The sequence below is a fragment of the Aphelocoma coerulescens genome, chromosome 2 (genome assembly GCF_041296385.1).
Source record: "Aphelocoma coerulescens isolate FSJ_1873_10779 chromosome 2, UR_Acoe_1.0, whole genome shotgun sequence".
Lineage (NCBI taxonomy): Eukaryota > Metazoa > Chordata > Aves > Passeriformes > Corvidae > Aphelocoma > Aphelocoma coerulescens.
In genome coordinates this window covers 31,888,504-31,907,586 of record NC_091015.1, presented here as the reverse complement: position 1 = coordinate 31,907,586, position 19,083 = coordinate 31,888,504, and positions in this window count along the sequence as shown.

Below are 19,083 nucleotides of genomic sequence, written 5' to 3'. Positions count from 1 at the left end.
GGGAAAATGTACCCAGAGTGCATGCCAAAATCTGCTAAATTTATTTAAAGGTAATTTGCAAAAGATAGCAGGAAAGAATAATCAGGAATTATCTTTAATACACTTTTCTAGCTCCTCCACTGCTTTGACAGCCTGTCTAAATTGAATCAGCCTCTTTGGTTTGCCCAAATGAATTCATGAACAATTAACTGCTGCTAGCTCCAATCCCAGATTCCATGCTCCCTGCCATTTCTGCTCCTGGCTGGGAAAGAGATGACTATACTGCAGTCTCCCATGCATGCCTTCAGTAGATCTGAGCCTTGAACAGGGCTTTCAAAAGCTCTTCTCTTAATCTGATCTGTTTCAACAACAAACAGCCCATTAAGAGGCAAAAATTTCACATACAAAGGTGACATCCTGATCTTATTATAGTCAATGGCAAAAATCCTCACAGGCAAGTAAAATCTTTGACCTCTTCAATCAAGGTCACAATACTGTTAATATTAGTGTCACCCTCAGCAAACTTTTTAGAAGATAGTCTTTTCTATCACCTTCTTTTGAAATCTGCATTTTCTTCATAATCTGGATCAGTATAAATGACATGCACTAGCACAAGGAAGAAGAATGGATGATCAGCTCTCAGAAGTCCTAAAGGAAGTCTCATCACATTAATAGGCTGATTCTGATCCAGTCATATGTATCCCACTAAAATGCTACAAAAACCTAGGGTTACACACCCATTAATCACATTACACCTGTAGCTTTTTTCACTAGTTTCTGAAGAAAGCCTCTTGACCAAAAAACCCACTTACTAATTTCACTTTCCAGTCAAAAAGTTGAACTCTTTTGTTCCAAATTATTAAAAGATAACATTTAATCACATTTTCATATAAGAATTCTAACTTCTTTCTTTTGTGGAGGGGCAGAGAAAGCATACAGACAGATGGAGTGGAAGACAAGGTGTATGTGATGGCATAGAATAAATATAAACACCGTCTTCCAAGAGACTTTGCATAAGAAACCTGGATATATTGAGAGCAGTTGAATATTATGTTAGACAGTTACTTCATACACAGTCTTCATAAGAGACTGATATGTTTGAAGTAGGAGAGCTAGCACCTCAAGAGGATTTACTCATCTTTCCTTTGTTACACCCTGTTCAGCAGTACTTGGCATTCTGTGCAGACTGCACACCTTCAAGCACGGAATGTACGCATGCAAGAGGAAGGGACTGCTAGGATGATACTATAGTGGGTACCCATATATTGAACATACAAATGTAATTTATAAATGAAAATACCTTTCTCTGATTCGTATCTTTGCTTGGATTCCCCTCCGAACTATTCACTCTTGTCAGCTGTGGCCCTGATGGCCGCAGGATTGCATCCTGACTATGTCTTCACTCTGTTCCTATGAATGAGGTTCAACTTCGGTCCCCTGCTGCTTCCTACTTGCTCTGATTTTTATGGAAGGAAAACTGAGTACACTGAGGCCAAAAAGAATCCTATAGCAACCTCCAGCTAGATCCCTGGTGCAGATTATGGCAGTCGGGAGGGGAGACCTAACTCCCATTAGTAGACTATGATCTGTTTTAGGTATTGAAAATTATTTTTGATTTCAACTCACTGATCTTTCAATTTATAATATGTTTTCAGAGAATATATAGAGTAATTATGTATATCCCAACTAAAACAGCTTCAACTCCAAATGAAATATCAAAATTCTGCTTAACTAATAGTATGACTCATTAATCAGTGTTGATTGTATTGGCTGCAAAAGAGAAAATACAAAAGATTGGAATGGTAACTGTATGTATTTTATATTGTCCACACATTCCTATAATTTTAACCTATATATGAAAAACTGAAGAGCTATCTATCTATGAAACAAGCAAAATATTAATAATTTACACATTTTATGCACCAAATAGTTACTATGTGCATGCTGCTTATTTCCCATTTTGAATTAGGTTTAATTTTTTTCCTCAAAAATCTTACATTCATGCCTGCAGTTCACCCACCTCTTGTCAAAGCAAGGTTTAGCTCAATAGTTAGGTACCTGGAAACTTAATGTTAACTGTCAAAAACTTGAATAATCAGAATTTTGTATAATTAAATGCCCAGAAATACAGAATGTCTGTGTTGTATAATTTTCTTCATACATTTCTATAAAGGAGATATATTAATGTATATGAAGTATTTTAAAATAAAATTCCAATATCACATTACTTCCCTACTCCAAAATAACATCATTCAAGAACTTTCCTGAGAAGAAATATCAAATAAACTTTGTTTTCATGTAAGCTGCAATAACAAATTCTTAAAAGTGTACAATAGCTTGAATTAATTTCATGGTTACAAGACAGTAAAGTTCTGCCTAATGCCTCATTCCTGGATTGTCAGAATTTGGTGCTATTTACTATTTGGTAGATTTGCCAATAGAAGTTTTTAGACTTCCACTTTACTCAAGCACTAGACCTCATCTGGAATACTGCATCCAGTCCTGGTGTTCTAAATAGCTGAATGAAGCTTCCTCCAGAGTCTGTCAAAGCAGGCAGGGGCTGGAGGACTTGCCCTGTTAGAAAGCTGAGAGAGCTGGACCTGTTCATTCTGAAGATGAGGCGGCCTTAGCAGGGACCTAACACCAGCCTGTCAGTGCCTATGAGGAGCTTTACCAAAAAGATGGACCCAGGCTCTTCACAGGCATGCACGGCACAAAAATGAGAGCAAATACTCATGAATTGAAACTGGGAGGCTACGACTCAACATAAAGAAGAAAAATTGGGTATGATTGTCCAGAGAAGTTGTGGAATTGCCTTCCTTGGAGTTTTTCCAGGCAGAATTGAACAAACCCATAAACAACATGGTCTAAATTCTATTGACTCTATTTTGACCAACAGGTCCTTTCCAACTTCTCTGATTTAGTGTAATCACGTGCATTACAAAAAGTAACAGGAAATTAAACTTTCAGATTGAGCTGAATACAACCTAGGACACATCAGTGAAGCTTTTTAAAACAGGAGATGGAGTATTACCACTCTTGGACAACACATTAATGAGATTTCTGTGGGCACAGACTATTATTCTGGTCACATTCGCTGAAGAAATATAAATTCAGATTGAAAAGGATACAGAGAAGGACACAGAGCTATCTGGTGGAATAGAGATATTCTGACATGAAAATAAACCAGAAGAGTAAACTCAGGCTGAATAAAGACTCAGAGGATGTTTGATTTCTCTTTGACCAAGAAGTAAAATGAGGAAAGCTATCAGATAATTTCTATTTACATAGGTATAAATTGACCATGTACCAATCTATTCACACACTTACCTAAACATCTCATTACAAGCATGTAAACATCTCTATGTCCCTTCCTGATTTACTTGCAGAGTTTATAGCTGGTGACAAGCATCAAAGCCAACAATAAAAGTTTCTTTAGAGGAAAATGAAGGTGGGGGGAGAGATAAGAGAAAAACATAAAAAAGGGGAAAGGTAACTGGAAAAGAAAAAGGAGAAAATGAAAAGGGGAAAAGGGAAAGCTCCAGTGGCTAGTCAAGAAGAGAACTGTCAGGGTTTCCCCATTAAGCATCCTCTCTCAGGTGTCCTCTCCAGTGTATCAGGTGATCTACCATACTACTTTTCCCATAGAAACCACATAAATTTCCTCATGATCTGTTCAAATTCTGTAGTGCCTGTCCCCACTTAGGATGCCATTAGACCTGAATGGAGTAGTTTTTCATCAGAGGCTGGTGTTGCAAACTAAGTGGCTTTTAAGTTTTACACATATTATTGGGGAACGCTGGGCAGATACTTGCCCTCCTCCTAATGCAAACTAAAAGCTGAAAAAAACAGTGCAAGAAAAGGCCAGTGAAAGGGGCTTGACTCTTACAGCAGTGGCAATCACTTCCCTGACATAACAGTAGCAGCAAAGCGTGGAGGTACAAGGCCATGAGAATAACAGTATGAGACTGAGAGCATGAGGACAGGAAGGGAAATGCTGCCCTAGAAGCTTTGGTGAAAGGTGACAGAGCTGCACTGGAAAGGCAGCTGCAAATGGAAGACCCTTGGCATTGTAAAAGGTTGAGGCACCAAAGGCACTGTGCAGCACCACTTTCTTTATACGTTCAGGCTCAAGTTTTCATGTATCTTGCATGCACACAAGATTGGCATCCTTCAGGGCTCTTGTGCACTGGACATCACCTCTTCAAAATACTCTTTGGACCAGGTCTTCCCTTCTCTTGCAGGTTAAAAGAGCATGGCAACAGAAGCTGGACTCAATGAACATGACAGTAGAGGCTCAAATATGCTCAGACTAAGCCTGATAACCAGACTCCAGTCTGAATAAAGCCCCAAGAGTGACAGTCATCCATTCTAGAGAAGGAGCACTCTGTATCTTAAACAGAAATTAACTAAAACAAAGACTGAGAGTCTCAGAGCAGACATCAAATGAAGATATATAGAATCCATCATCTACTCCAAACTTGAGGGACTAGGGACAAATAAAAGACATGCTGTAAGTAGCCATCTTCTTACAGGGACTTCTGAGCTACCCTCACTGAAGACCATTTCATTTTCTTAAACAAAAGTAGTTTACAGTTATGCAATAGGCTTTAAAACAAACTATCCTGATAGTTGCTACATATTATAAACAAACTTCAACAATGTATCATAATTTGTGAATGACCAATGTAAAAATTATATTGAAAAACACTATTAACAAGAAATTACTGGAAAATAAGAATAAATATTTGCTTCCTATTTCCTTTCCATCTCATAATCAACATCATACATTGAATTAATGCTAATTAATTCAAGTAAACATCTGCTTGAAAGTTGTGTAACAGAAGTTTTCAATCACTTTTCCCCATAAAGGAATTTCTAAATTGCATTATCACCTTGTCCACCTTGACTGGGTAAGAATGCATGAACGGTAAAATCTAACCAAACCAAAGACCTGTTCAGAACCCAACACCTTTTCCCCAGATGCCCAACAGCAAATGCATAAGGAAAAGTGAGGAAGTGCAATCCAACTATGTAACAGTACCTTCTTGAAATACTGTGAAGCCTCCAGAATATTTGCTGGCTGGGGACATTCTGATTCAGAACCATTATATCTCTGCTTTCTAGTCTTTTATATGTTTTTTATCTAGGAATTTGTCCAAATCTTTTTTTGAACTCATGTTAACTTTTTGCATTGACAAGCTTCTTTGGCAGAAAGTTATACAACCATATATTGTAGAAAAATGGAGAAGTATGGAGAAGTTTGGGTATGTCCTCACAGGAAAGGTCTCAAAGTATTGAAACATTAGTTTTGAGTAGTAGTTAAGCATTATTTCATTGTAAATTTTTATCTGCTTGAAGATGAAGCTATAGATTAGCAGCACAAATAAACTTTGTAATTTACTTGTAACAATAAAGTCAGCACTAGTGCAGTCTTACCCAGCACACACTGACATTCACAACATAATACGTTTATTACAAGTTACATCGAGTAAGGAAAAAATTCTTTGGTCATGTACGATGATCCTAATTTAAAAACTCAAAACCAAAAGGAGTAAATGTTAGCTCTAAAATGCCTTACTCATCTATCAGTTTCAACAAACAATATAACCTGAAGTGATTCAGCAATGAGACATTTTCTGCCTATTTATCTGGAAATCATTACTGAAACCTTGAAGCATGACAAATATGTTTTATCATGGAATAGCCTAATGGTCTGTCTTTACATGAGAGCTATCTTTCGTTTAACTCAACAGATTTATTATGTACCTTCTACTTAATTGCAGCAAGTTAAAGAACATTTTCTTACATACTTTTGAGGACACTGGAAAACTCTGATGAATTCCTTTAATTTGAAGTTCTATGGAAAGTTAATGTAAATGGTATGCATATAGGACACAGCATATAATCCTCAACAAATCTGGCCCAGAACCCTTTTATAAAAGGGAAAAAGCCTCACTCCTGAGATGCACTAAGCTCTCTCAGCTAAATTGTCCAGCTATGACTACACTGCAAGCCACAAGTACTTTCTATTGCAGTTTGAACACACATACCCTAAGTAGCTTTAAATTAGCTAGCCTGAATACTGATGAATATAAAACAACAATGGTACATGCTCTCTGGTAAACATGTGCTTAATTGACCAATTTGGAGATGATTAGACGACATCCCAACACTTCTGCCATTTTTCACTGGTTATAGTTTTTCATACACAACAGGATTTGATTACTTTCAAAGCTACATCTCTCCAACTAAGCATTAGTTGAATACTAAGAAACTAACTACTGCAACTACATTTAGGTACCGCCAGTATTCATGGTAATTCATATCAGGATACATGTAATTTTCAGGACAGGTGAACATAAATTTGATACATATTTTCAGTATGCAAATTATTTTTTTAACAGCAACTTCTATGGGCTATTTCAGGTAGTGAGATGAAGAACTGAAAATTATTTTCCACTTTACATGCTTTTTAGAAAGTATATAGTTTTTATAACTGAATCTCTTTTTAATGATTTTTCAATCAAAAAAATAGAAAATACAAATGCCACTTAATCATAGTATTTTCTTTTTTTCTTTTTTTCTTTTTTTTTTTTTTTCACAAAAATTCTAACAGGAGCAACTGTTCTAAATGAAGCATGTACTGACTTCCAGCAGTGAAGACACTACTTCACTTTTGTTTTTAAACTGCTCTGGGCACAGGAAGATGCTGGTGAACTGAAGATACACAACAGCTTACAAATTACTGTTCCCATTTAGTCATGTAGACCAAGTTTCATTCATGGAAAAAAAGATTAATGGAAAACCAAATACTACTGTTTTCAAAACTAACATTTTGAAGTCAGATTCAAAATATTTGGGAGTATTACACATTCACACAGACTTACAGAAGAATCTGACACTAAGACCAGTGCTTTAAGTAGGCTTAACTATGGTGCTGCGTTTGCACCAAGTTGGTGACCAAGAGGTATAAAGGCATGTTTTTCTCTTTCTTGGAATTCTGAACTGACAATGAGATTTTAGTAAAAAAGACAGCTATTTCAATATTTATATGAAGAAACTGGCACCAGTGATACATAAACATGACTGACTGCAGCTTTTCTCTGGAGCCATGACATGTTTTTTCCCAATGTTTTGGATCACATCTTTGCCATGACAATGATAAAGAAGTGTTAAAATGGTGTATTATTTGCATCATTCATGGTAGAAAGTTCTACACAGTAGAGACATAGATATTTTACACAAATAACAATGCAACTTAAGTGTATGAAGGGATAGAATTGCCTTCCAAGACCACTCTGGTGTTATGACAGAGAACAAGCTGGTATCTCTTTCTGAACAAAGTAGGTGTTCCTGGTATAAAACATATATGAGCTGGGGCCACTGATACAGGAAAGTATTGGACATGAGAGAAAATTCAGAGACACTCAGCAACACGAAACCTTCAAAAGATATAGGGATGCTGTTGGGGAGTTAGGTGTGTGGGGAGAAAAGACAGGAGTAGGACAAGACATCTGAATAGGACAGGACATTTGAAAAACCTTAATGTGAAATACCTTCCTTTTTTTGTTCATGAGTTCTCATCACAGGCCTTTGTGAGCTTGCAAATTAAATCTTGAATAACTGTCACAAAACTATTCTTCCGTCACAGAAAACAAAATGTCAAGGAACTAAAGCTGACAATGTTGAAAGACAAATGTTTAAAATTCCTCGTTTCTGTGTCAGCACTTGTTCTGTGCTGTTCGAGACAGAGAAGCTCAACAGCTTTTGCACCAGAAAAGCACATTCATGCATTTTCATATGTCAAAAGGTCTCCGCAATTCACCTCACTACTTCTTTTGATTGGCTTGTTTTAAGTATTTGTCTTATCCTAAATTCTAATGTAGTTTAACAGTGGGTTTAGACCTCTTCGAAGCACTTAAAAATCTACACTGCTCGGGGTAGGTCTTCAAAGATGAATACGCATTTTGTGCATTACGAGTAATACCTGCTTTTTTCTGTAAGAGTGATAAGTATGAATGATTACTGATTGCTATTGCGTTCCATTTCATATCAAAACCCAGACATTTTAGATGAGTCAAAACAACTATACCTTTGCTGGAAACTACCTTCCGGATGCCCTGCGCTGCCAACTGGGAAGATGCCGGCCGGGATGCACACACCGCTTTTTCACCGTAAATACAATTATACACAATTCTGGCCACCCACCCGGAACGGGAACGGGAACGGGAACGGGGACGGGACGGGACGCGACGGGACGGGACGCGACGGGACGCACCCGCCCTCCGGCTGCCGCCTGCTCCGGGCAGTCCGACACCGGCCCGGCGGCGGCGCCCGAGGAGGGTGCACCCCGTCGTCGCCCACCTGTTCGGCCCCACGGGGCAGCTCCCGCGGTGCCCTCCGGAGCTCCGCGCCCCCAGCCGACCGCGGGGAGCTGACACCGCCCGCTGAGCTCCAGCAGCCGGTCTCCGGCCGGCACCCGCGACTCGGCCAGGGCCCCGCAGGACGCGGGGGTCGCAGAGGATCCCCCGGACCCAGAAACGCACACAGCCGCCTGGCAGGGCAAGCGCACGGGGAACTGCTCTTCCGCTCACGCTCCCGCGAAGTAAAACTTGCCAGGGGTGGCCGTGTTCTCCCTCCCCCGCCACCTTGCCAGCCCTTACACGGTCCAACTTCCCGAAACCTTCCCGAAGCCTTCCCGAAGGTCCCAAAAATACCGCCTCGGCAGGTCGGGGACAACGTCCGGGTGGCGGGACCGGCCGGCCCCGCACTCGCTGCCCGCCGCAGCCGGGCGGAGCGGGGAGGCAGCCGGCCGGTGCCACTCACCTTCCCGCTCCTCCGCCTTATCTCTTCGCTCGCGGGCTGCAACTTCCAGTGCTTCCCCCAGTTGCCATCTTCCACCGGAGCGACGGGGGAAGGAGCGGCGCGGCGCGGGGAGGAAAAGTTGCGGCGGCGGCGATTCGGTGGCGATTCGGTGGCGATTCGGCGGCGATTCGGTGGCGATTCGGTGGCGATTAGGTGGCCATCGCTCCGGCGGGGCGAGCCTGTGCCGTGCGCGGCGGGCGGGGCGGCGGCGGCGGCAGCTGGCGCGGGGCTGCGCGCTGCGATCGCCGCCCGTGGCGACGCGGGGAGGATTTGCTAAAAATAGCGGCTGGCTCGGCGCGGCGCAGGGGGAGGCGGGGGAGGCGGCCGGGCTGCAGCGCTCCCCGCCGCGGCCGCTGGGGGCCGAGCGAGCCGGGCCGCGCCGGGGACAGCGCCGAGCGGCCCCGCACGGGCACCGGGGCAGAGCGGCCCCGGGCGGCGCTTGGGGCTCGGAGCCCGAGGGCCTGCGGCCGCCGAGGGACCGGCTGGCGGGGGGTCCGCTGGGTTATTCCGCGGCCCTCGGCACCCTTCCCGCTGGTGGCCCCTGCCAGCCCTCGGGGGAGGGGACGCACCTGCCTGCCCTGCCAGCCGAGGGACGGGGGTGAGGCCGCGGGGCCCGGCGGGGTGCACTGAGGACACGCGTCTGGGACGGCGCCCGCCGCTGCTTCCACCCGGTCCCGGCTCTCGCCACAGGGAGAAGGGAGGTGTTACAGGCTGTGTTGTGTGGTCCTCGCGTGGTATGTGATTCTGATTCCCTGGGCTGTCACAGCCCGGGATGATTGCACATTTCTCTAGTGCTGCTTTCCTCTCATGGTCTTCTTATAAGTCTCGATATTTCTTGGTATCTTCGTCTAGAGAATACCCACCTTTCTGAACTCACACCAAGTCTCTGTGGTACTGATAAAGTCTTCAGAATTCTCCTTTCCTAATACTGTTTTATACAGCATATAAAGCACTTTAGTCTATGGAATCTGTCTTAGACACATTTATTTCTAATCTAAATGTGTGGATAGATCTCTTCATTACTCAGGAGAGAAGTGCCTCCTTTTATTTCTCCCCTTCCAGGGAAAGGTTAGGAGTTTAGTTCTTGGATATCTAAGAAATCAAAGGGAAAAATAAAGCTCTCTTCCACCTAAAGGCTTTGGAAGTTTCATGCTGCGTTTAAGTCGAATTTTTTTTTTTTTTAATGATTGATTGTATTTATTCTTTCCAGATTGTATTGCTTTCAGATGTGCTTTTCTGAAACAAATGTTTAAAATTGTTGTTTTCAAGACTGGTGAAGAACTAGTTAAGCGAGAAGAAGGTAAAGCTGCAGGCTCAAGAAAGAGGTTTGGAATTTGGGCCTGAATGTCATTTATTGATCAAGGAATAAAACAGATGAAAACTCAGCTGTCATAAGCAGTGGTTTTTGTGACCCTCAAAATAAATCTCACTTCTCAAAACCAGAAATAGAACTGTTCCTGAGTATGTTTCAACTTGGAAAGGAATCACATTAGTTTGTTTTGGTTTGTGTTTTAGTTTGGGAATCGGTTTCAGTGATATTGCTGGATGTTAAGTCATGGAGCGCCAAGTGCAGATCCAAGTCCAGACTGGCTGATGAAATCACACAGCACTGTTTCCCTGACAGATCGATACACTTCAAACTGATACATAACTTTTGTTTCATTATGTACTCTTGTTCCTCTGTCTACTCAAAGGAAGCATCAGCACTATGATTAGGTTTTAAAAGACTAGTCACCGTTCTAATGCTATGTTGGGAACTCCTGAATTTATATTGGAAAATATAAACAGGCATCTCTGAGACACCTCCATGTTTTGGTTACTGCTGCGCTTGCCCCACATATTTCCACTTGGTGCTAATAAATATAATGAAATGGTGGTGCATGGTAGTTATATTCACCAGTCTTTATCTTGCTTTTGCCATATCTACTCTTGCTGTTCAATTTCTTCATTATCTACTTCTAATCCTATAGACCAAAAAATGATTTATGGGCTTGACTGACTTGCTGGAGTGAATATGTGCAGTTCCTCATTCAAATGTAACATTCCCTATGTTACCACTGTCTTTCTGAGTTATTACAAACATTTACTGGATGTCATGGGGGTGACAAAAGAATGTGCTGTGCCTGCATTATAAGCTGAATTTATAAAACTTGAGATGGGGTGCTGAAATCTTTAAAAGATTTTTATCCCTAAAAAGAGACACACATCATCCTTGCAGCTTCATCTCTGCCACATTGTGAACTGGTGTCTGCTGACCATGAAGGTTACGATGCCCTTGATATGCTGTACTAGTTTGAAAATAAACCAGTGAGAGGCACCAAGTCAGAATAACAATTTAATGGAAATTAAAGAAAAGGAAAAGAAAGTAAAAGAAAACACTGACAGAGCCAAGATACAACCTGAATCCCTATTAGGCAGGGTAGTGGTAGCAGTCTGGTGGAATGGTGGCTGCAATCCTCTGAAGTGGTGATCCTGTAGTAGAAGGGGTCTGCTCTTCCTCAGAAAGTCCAGCGGTGGCTGTGTAGCTCCTGTCCTCTGGAAATCCAGTGGAGCCCGTCCCTTTGATGCTCAGAGTCCCAGTTATATCCATGATGGGATGCTTGGTTCCTCCCTCTGGGTGGAGCATCTCACAATGAGGTAATGAGTCATGAGGCCAGGTGTTGATTAGGCTCGTTAACAGAAGATAGTCCGGAGGGAGTTATCTCTGAGTCATGCAGCAGGACAATGATGGGCCATTAACAGAAAGATAGTCTGGGGGGAGAAGGCAAGGAAAACACTGCCCCACCTAATTTCAACAGCTCATGAGGATGGTAATAGAATACACCTCAACCCAGGACATTATCCACCCCTTATTCTATTACCATCTACATCATCCCAAATCAATACCTTCTTAAACTCTAAACACACATACATATATATATATATATATACAATGAAACCCTACACACCGTTCTCACCTAAGATTAGGTCTCCCTGTGGTACACAACGGGTTTCCCCATCTTTTTGCATTACCCACCAAGTGCAACCAGGTCCTTGAGCAAAGACAATCCCACGGATGGGTTTGCCTTTGCCTGAGGTGGGATTAATCCAAACAGTCTTTCCTAAAATACCTCTCAGGTGTACCACAGGGACTCTATCTCCATCCACTGTGTGCAAGGGTTCAGACTCGGCAGGACCAGCTCGATTGATGGACCCTCGGGTATTGACCATCCAGGTAGCCTTTGCTAAGTTCGCTTCCCAATTTTTGAAGGTTCCCCCACCAAGTGCCTTTAGGGTGGTTTTAAGTAGTCCATTGCAGCGTTCAACTTTTCCGGCAGCTGGTGCATGATAAGGAATGTGATATATCCATTCGATACCGTGTTCTCTGGCCCAGGTGTTGATGAGGCTGTTCTTAAAATGAGTCCCGTTGTCTGACTCGATCCTGTCCGGGGTGCCATGTCTCCACAGGACTTGCTTTTCCAGGCCCAAGATGGTGTTCCGGGCTGTAGCATGAGGCACAGGGTAGGTCTCCAGCCATCCAGTGGTTGCTTCAACCATGGTCAACACGTAGCGCTTGCCTTGGCGAGTTTGGGGAAGGGTGATGTAATCAACTTGCCAGGCTTCCCCATACCTGTACTTTGACCATCGTCCACCGTACCACAGAGGCTTCACCCGCTTGGCCTGTTTGATTGCAGCACAGGTCTCACAACTGTGGATGACCTGTGAGATGCTGTCCATGGTAAGGTCCACCCCTCGGTCACGGGCCCATTGGTATGTTGCATCTCTCCCCTGATGACCAGAGGCATCATGGGCCCAACGAGCTAGGAATAATTCTCCCTTGTGCTGCCAGTCCAGATCCACCTGTGATACTTTCACCTTGGCAGCTCGGTCCACCTGCTCGTTGTTGCGATGTTCTTCATTAGCCCGACTCTTGGGTACGTGCGCATCCACGTGTCGAACCTTCACGGTCAGCTTCTCTACTCGGGCGGCGATGTCCTGCCAAATCTCAGCGGCCCAGATGGGTTTCCCTCTGCGCTGCCAGTTGGCTTTTCTCCAGCGAACCAGCCATCCCCACAGAGCGTTAGCTACCATCCACGAGTCGGTGTAGAGATAAAGCCTCGGCCACTTCTCTCGTTCAGCAATATCCAAAGCCAGCTGGACGGCTTTAAGCTCTGCAACCTGACTCGATCCACCTTGTCCCTCGGTAGCTTGTGCAACTTGCCGTGTGGGGCTCCATACTGCAGCTTTCCACTTCCTGTTAGTGCCTACAATTCGGCAGGAACCATCAGTGAAGAGGGCATAACGTCTTTCAGTCTCCGGTAGCTCATTATATGGTGGGGCTTCCTCAGCACGAGTCACTTGCTCTTCCTCTTCTTCAGAAGATAATCCAAAAGTCTCACCTTCAGGCCAGTTTGTTATAATTTCCAGAATCCCAGGGCGATTCGGGTTTCCAATACGGGCACGCTGTGTGATGAGAGCAATCCATTTGCTCCATGTGGTGTCGGTGGCGTGATGCATGGCAGGAACCTTTCCCTTGAACATCCACCCCAGCACTGGTAGTCGGGGTGCCAGGAGGAGTTGTGCCTCTGTGCCGATTACCTCTGAGGCAGCTTGGACTCCTTCATAGGCGGCCAAGATTTCCTTCTCTGTGGGAGTGTAGTTAGCTTCAGATCCTCTGTAGCTTCGGCTCCAGAATCCCAGTGGTCGGCCACGAGTCTCACCAGGCACCTTCTGCCAGAGGCTCCAGGACAGACCATGGCTCCCGGCTGCAGAGTAGAGCACATTCTTCACCTCTGGTCCTGTCCTGACTGGGCCAAGGGCTACCGCATGAGCGATTTCCTGTTTGATCTGGGAGAAGGCTTGCTGCTGTTCAGGGCCCCAGTGGAAATCGTTCTTCTTGCGGGTAACCAGGTAGAGAGGGCTCACAATCTGGCTGTACTCAGGAATGTGCATTCTCCAAAAACCTATGGCGCCTAGGAAAGCTTGTGTTTCCTTCTTACTGGTCGGTGGAGACATCGCAGTGATCTTGTTGACGACCTCGGTGGGAATCTGACGTCGTCCATCTTGCCACTTTACTCCCAGGAACTGGATCTCTTGGGCAGGTCCCTTGACTTTGCTCCTTTTGATGGCAAAGCCAGCTTCCAGGAGAATCTGGATGATTTTCTCTCCTTTCTCAAATACTTCCTTTGCTGTGTTTCCCCACACGATGATGTCGTCGATGTATTGCAGATGTTCTGGGGCCTCACCCTTTTCCAGTGCAGTCTGGATCAGTCCATGGCAAATGGTGGGACTGTGCTTCCACCCCTGGGGCAGTCGGTTCCAGGTGTATTGCACACCCCTCCAAGTGAAAGCAAACTGGGGCCTGCATTCTGCTGCCAAAGGAATGGAGAAGAAGGCGTTGGCAATGTCAATAGTGGAGTACCACTTCGCTGCTTTGGACTCCAGCTCGTACTGAAGTTCCAACATGTCCGGCACAGCAGCGCTCAATGGTGGTGTGACTTCATTCAGGCCACGGTAATCCACTGTCAGTCTCCATTCCCCGTTGGACTTACGCACTGGCCATATAGGGCTGTTGAAAGGTGAATGGGCCTTGCTGACCACCCCTTGGCTCTCCAGTTTACGAATCATCTCATGGACAGGAACCACAGAGTCTCTGTCGGTGCGGTATTGCCGACGGTGTACTGTTGCTGTGGCGATTGGTACCTGTTGTTCTTCAACTCTTAGCAGTCCCACGGCAGACGGGTCATCTGAGAGGCCAGGCAATGTACTCAGTTGTCTGATATCTTCTGTCTCCACAGCAGCTATCCCAAAAGCCCAACGATGTCCTTTTGGGTCCTTGAAATATCCATTTCTGAGATAGTCTATGCCGAGAATGCACGGGGCCTCCGGGCCAGTCACGATGGGGTGTTTCTGCCACTCGTTCCCAGTTAAACTCACTTCAGCTTCCAGTACAGTCAGCTGCTGGGATCCTCCTGTCACCCCACAAATAGAAATGGGTTCTGCTCCCACATACCTTGATGGCATCAGAGTACATTGAGCGCCTGTGTCAACCAAAGCCGTGTATTTTTGTGGGTCAGCTGTGCCAGGCCATCGGACCCACACAGTCCAAAAGACCCGATTATCCCTTTCCTCTACCTGGCTAGAGGCAGGGCCCCTCTATTCCTGGTTCTGGTGCATGTTGCTCCCTTCCGGTGAGTATGTTCCTGAGGTCCCTTCAAGAGGATCAGTCATACTGTCATTCTGGTACCGTCTGGAGTTCTGTGTGCGAGAGACCGGAGCAATGTTGACTCTAGATGCGCTTCTTGTGGTAGTTGTCCCTCTTTTTAGTTCACGTACCCTGGCTGCTAAGGAGGAGGTGGGTTTTCCATGCCACTTACTCATGTCTTCTCCATGTTCCTGAAGGAAAAACCAGAGATTACCTCGTGGCGTGTATCCTCTCTCCCTGGTTGGGGGGCGCCGGCTCCTAATGGCAGAGACTCTTGTTGGTTCTGGCGAGATGTGATAAATCTCTTCCTTAAGCTCCTTTTTCAATTTCTGATGGCCTTCTTCAACCAAGCTCCGGACTTGCTCAGCCAAAAGACTTGTTTCCACGGATGAGACATGGGTGCGAAATGGGGCTGTGACAGTGTCCTCGTAAATCCTCAGCTTGTTCACCAAGACGCCCACCCTGTCCTCGCCTTCCCTCCATTGCAGCGTTGCCAGGTAACGGGAGTATATCTCTGGTCCAAGGCGTGCGAACCTCAACCACATCTGTGATGTGCACTGGACACCATCTGGGCTCTTAGGAAATCTCTCATCTTCTGAGAAAATGATCTCCAGCACAGCCAATTCCCTCAGGCACCGGATACCTTGTTCCATTGTGCTCCATTTTCCTTGGTGTACCTGGAGGTCTTCTTTACAAAGGTACCTGTCCCTGACACTTGTAAGCAGTCGCCGCCAGAGGCTGAGGGTTTCTTGGGTTCTCCCGATCCCCTGGTCAATGACCACATCCCGGGACAGAGATCCCAGTTGCCTGGCCTCACTTCCGTCTAGAATAGTGTCATTGGCTGCAGCGTCCCAGATGCGGAGCAGCCAGGTCAGGATGGACTCATTCGTCTGGCGGGTGAATTCCCTCCGCAGGTCACGCAGCTCACCCAGGGATAGTGACCGAGTGATGATCTCTGGCTCTGCCTCTTCTGCTGGGTGCGAAGGTCCTGCTGCATCCTCGTCAGTCACTATGCGGACTGACTTGCTTTTTGATTTCTTCTTCTGCACGGGGGCAACTGCAATCGGTTTGGGCTGTTCTGGTTCAGTGATGGTTTGCGTGGGGATGCTGACAGTGCTTTTGGTTCCTTTCTCCTCTGTGTCAGTCTGCGTAGACATGGGCGCTGTTGTCTTGCGTCTGGCTTCTTTCTCCTCTGTGTCAGTCTGCGTAGACATGGATGCTGTCGTTTTGCATTTGGTTTCTTTCTCCTCTGTGTCAGTCTGCGTAGAGATGGACACTGTTGCTTTGCGTTTGGTTCCTTTTTCCTTTGTGTCAGTCTGCGTAGACATGGACGCTGTTGTTTTGCATTTGGTTTCTTTCTTCTCTGCGACAGTCTGTGCAGACATGGTGTTTGTTGCTCTGCTCTTCTTCCCTCCCTCATCCTGAGGATGCTGTGCCATAGCTCTGATTCTGAGCATGGTGTACATGGTGCAGGCTGTACAGAGAAGACAAAGCAGAACTGACAGCAAGTTTATGCTATCTTTGACATCCAGAGGGAGTTCAATATTTTCAAAAACTGCTGTGCCTGGCCTGAAAGGCTGGAAGAAACCACTCTCTACTCCTCCCACCAGGGGCTGGGTGCGATTGTTGAGGAGATCCCAGAAATAGGAGCCCAGACTAGGACAGCCAAACAAAATGGAGTATATTTTCCGAATGGCATTCATCGCCTCGCAGGTTATTATGCTATAGACATAATAAACCATTAAAGCAATTCTCATACCATTCCCTGGTTTTAACAGGAGTAATACTACAGGCAGGTAGTTCCCCATGTGAGGAAAGATATAGAGAGCAAGATACAGTACCCATGCAGACAAGCTGAGCACCATGGTGAATACAAAATTGTAATTCTGACTTTCTCTCAGAGCAGGCCCCACGTTGGGCGCCAAATTATGTACTAGTTTGAAAATAAACCAGTGAGAGGCACCAAGTCAGAATAACAATTTAATGGAAATTAAAGAAAAGGAAAAGAAAGTAAAAGAAAACACTGACAGAGCCAAGATACAACCTGAATCCCTATTAGGCAGGGTAGTGGTAGCAGTCTGGTGGAATGGTGGCTGCAATCCTCTGAAGTGGTGATCCTGTAGTAGAAGGGGTCTGCTCTTCCTCAGAAAGTCCAGCGGTGGCTGTGTAGCTCCTGTCCTCTGGAAATCCAGTGGAGCCCGTCCCTTTGATGCTCAGAGTCCCAGTTATATCCATGATGGGATGCTTGGTTCCTCCCTCTGGGTGGAGCATCTCACAATGAGGTAATGAGTCATGAGGCCAGGTGTTGATTAGGCTCGTTAACAGAAGATAGTCCGGAGGGAGTTATCTCTGAGTCATGCAGCAGGACAATGATGGGCCATTAACAGAAAGATAGTCTGGGGGGAGAAGGCAAGGAAAACACTGCCCCACCTAATTTCAACAGCTCATGAGGATGGTAATAGAATACACCTCAACCCAGGACATATGCGCTCTAATTTACAATAATTACTGGATTTTTGAGTGGAAGAAGCTTGTATATTTACCACACAGATCATTAGAAAGGTCAGTTTTGGGAGGGCCACAAACAGTTTTGGAAACCACACTGAAAAAGAAAAATGGTCTTCCCCATGGTTCCTTACTTTACATAGTACCTAGTGAAAGCCACTTGGAGAAAAAACAAACTTTTTTTCCCTTTTTTTCCCTTTTTTTCCCTTTTTTTCCCTTTTTTTCCCCCAGTCAAATATAAACACTGAAAATATTGAAAACTAATATATATATAAAACACTGTAACATCAGTAAACCATTTGACACATATTTTAGTATCATTGATACTGTGGAGAAATAGCTTTTGGAAATTCCATGCTTTCACTGGAAACTAACTTAGGTATTAAAAAGGCCCTGAGGTATAACAGCTCATCAAACAGTACCTACGACACATGAAGTGGTGAGCAATTCCCTCACTATGATACTGGAAGGGAATGTGTAGGATGTTCTGTACTGTGCGACCATTAAAAATTAAGATGACACTCAGCTATGTCTCTTTCCAATCCAGTTCATAAATCATCATTTCACAAAAAGTGAAACCAATCAAGATGAGCAGAAAAAAACCCTGGACATTTAACAAGACCAAACTGGACTTCTAATGTACATGTGCTTGTTAAATTGTGACTCTGAGTAAGATTATTTTACTAAGAATATTTGCATTAAGTCCTTCTGTAAAATTTTAAGACTTGTCTTCCCTAAGAAGACCATCAAAATTTGGTGAAGGGAAGGGGTGTAACTTATTTGTGATATCTGTTAGTTTGACTGAGAATTAATTAAAAGCTTTTCTTTTGGGTGAGACTACCAGTCTTTTAGCAAGTATCTTGCTCAGTAGCTCATTAACATTTTTACATGTTTTAGATTGGGTTTAATTGTTGATTTTGTTTACAGAAAGTGGTTGGGTTTTTTCCTGGGAAAAGATCAGCCATTTAGCTGACTGGTTTTACACAATTTGTAAATAACCTCTTAAATGATACAGTTAACTGCAATCTAAGTAAATTAACACAGATGCCAACATTTTAAACATAATAGGAATTTTTAGACTAACATTTAAAAAAGGAATTGTTTTATATGTTTTAAATGTCTTATGAAAATATATTTCCCACACACTGGAGATAATTTAATGTGTGATTAGCTCTTTCAGTGCCTGGGCTTTCAGGAATGTATACACATTCCTACATTCAACAGGACTATTCAGGTGGTTAAAATTGAACATGTTATTACACACTTGTTTTAGTGCCAGTGGTTAGCCAATATTTGGAAATTTGTGGGCTATTTCTTAGAAACATGATAGAGTCAAGTCGGGTTTGATTCTGACCTATTTGTATGCAGAGAATATAGACATATCTTGTTTCTTTGAATGCAGTAAGTCATGAAATGAGTGACCATACTGGGCTTTGCACTCATAATGCCAAGCCTGCACACAACCATGCCCCCAAAGTGGCTCTTTTACTCACACAAGCAAGGGTTTTTAAGTGCCACCTAATGCTGTGGTGAGCAGCGCAGAACTC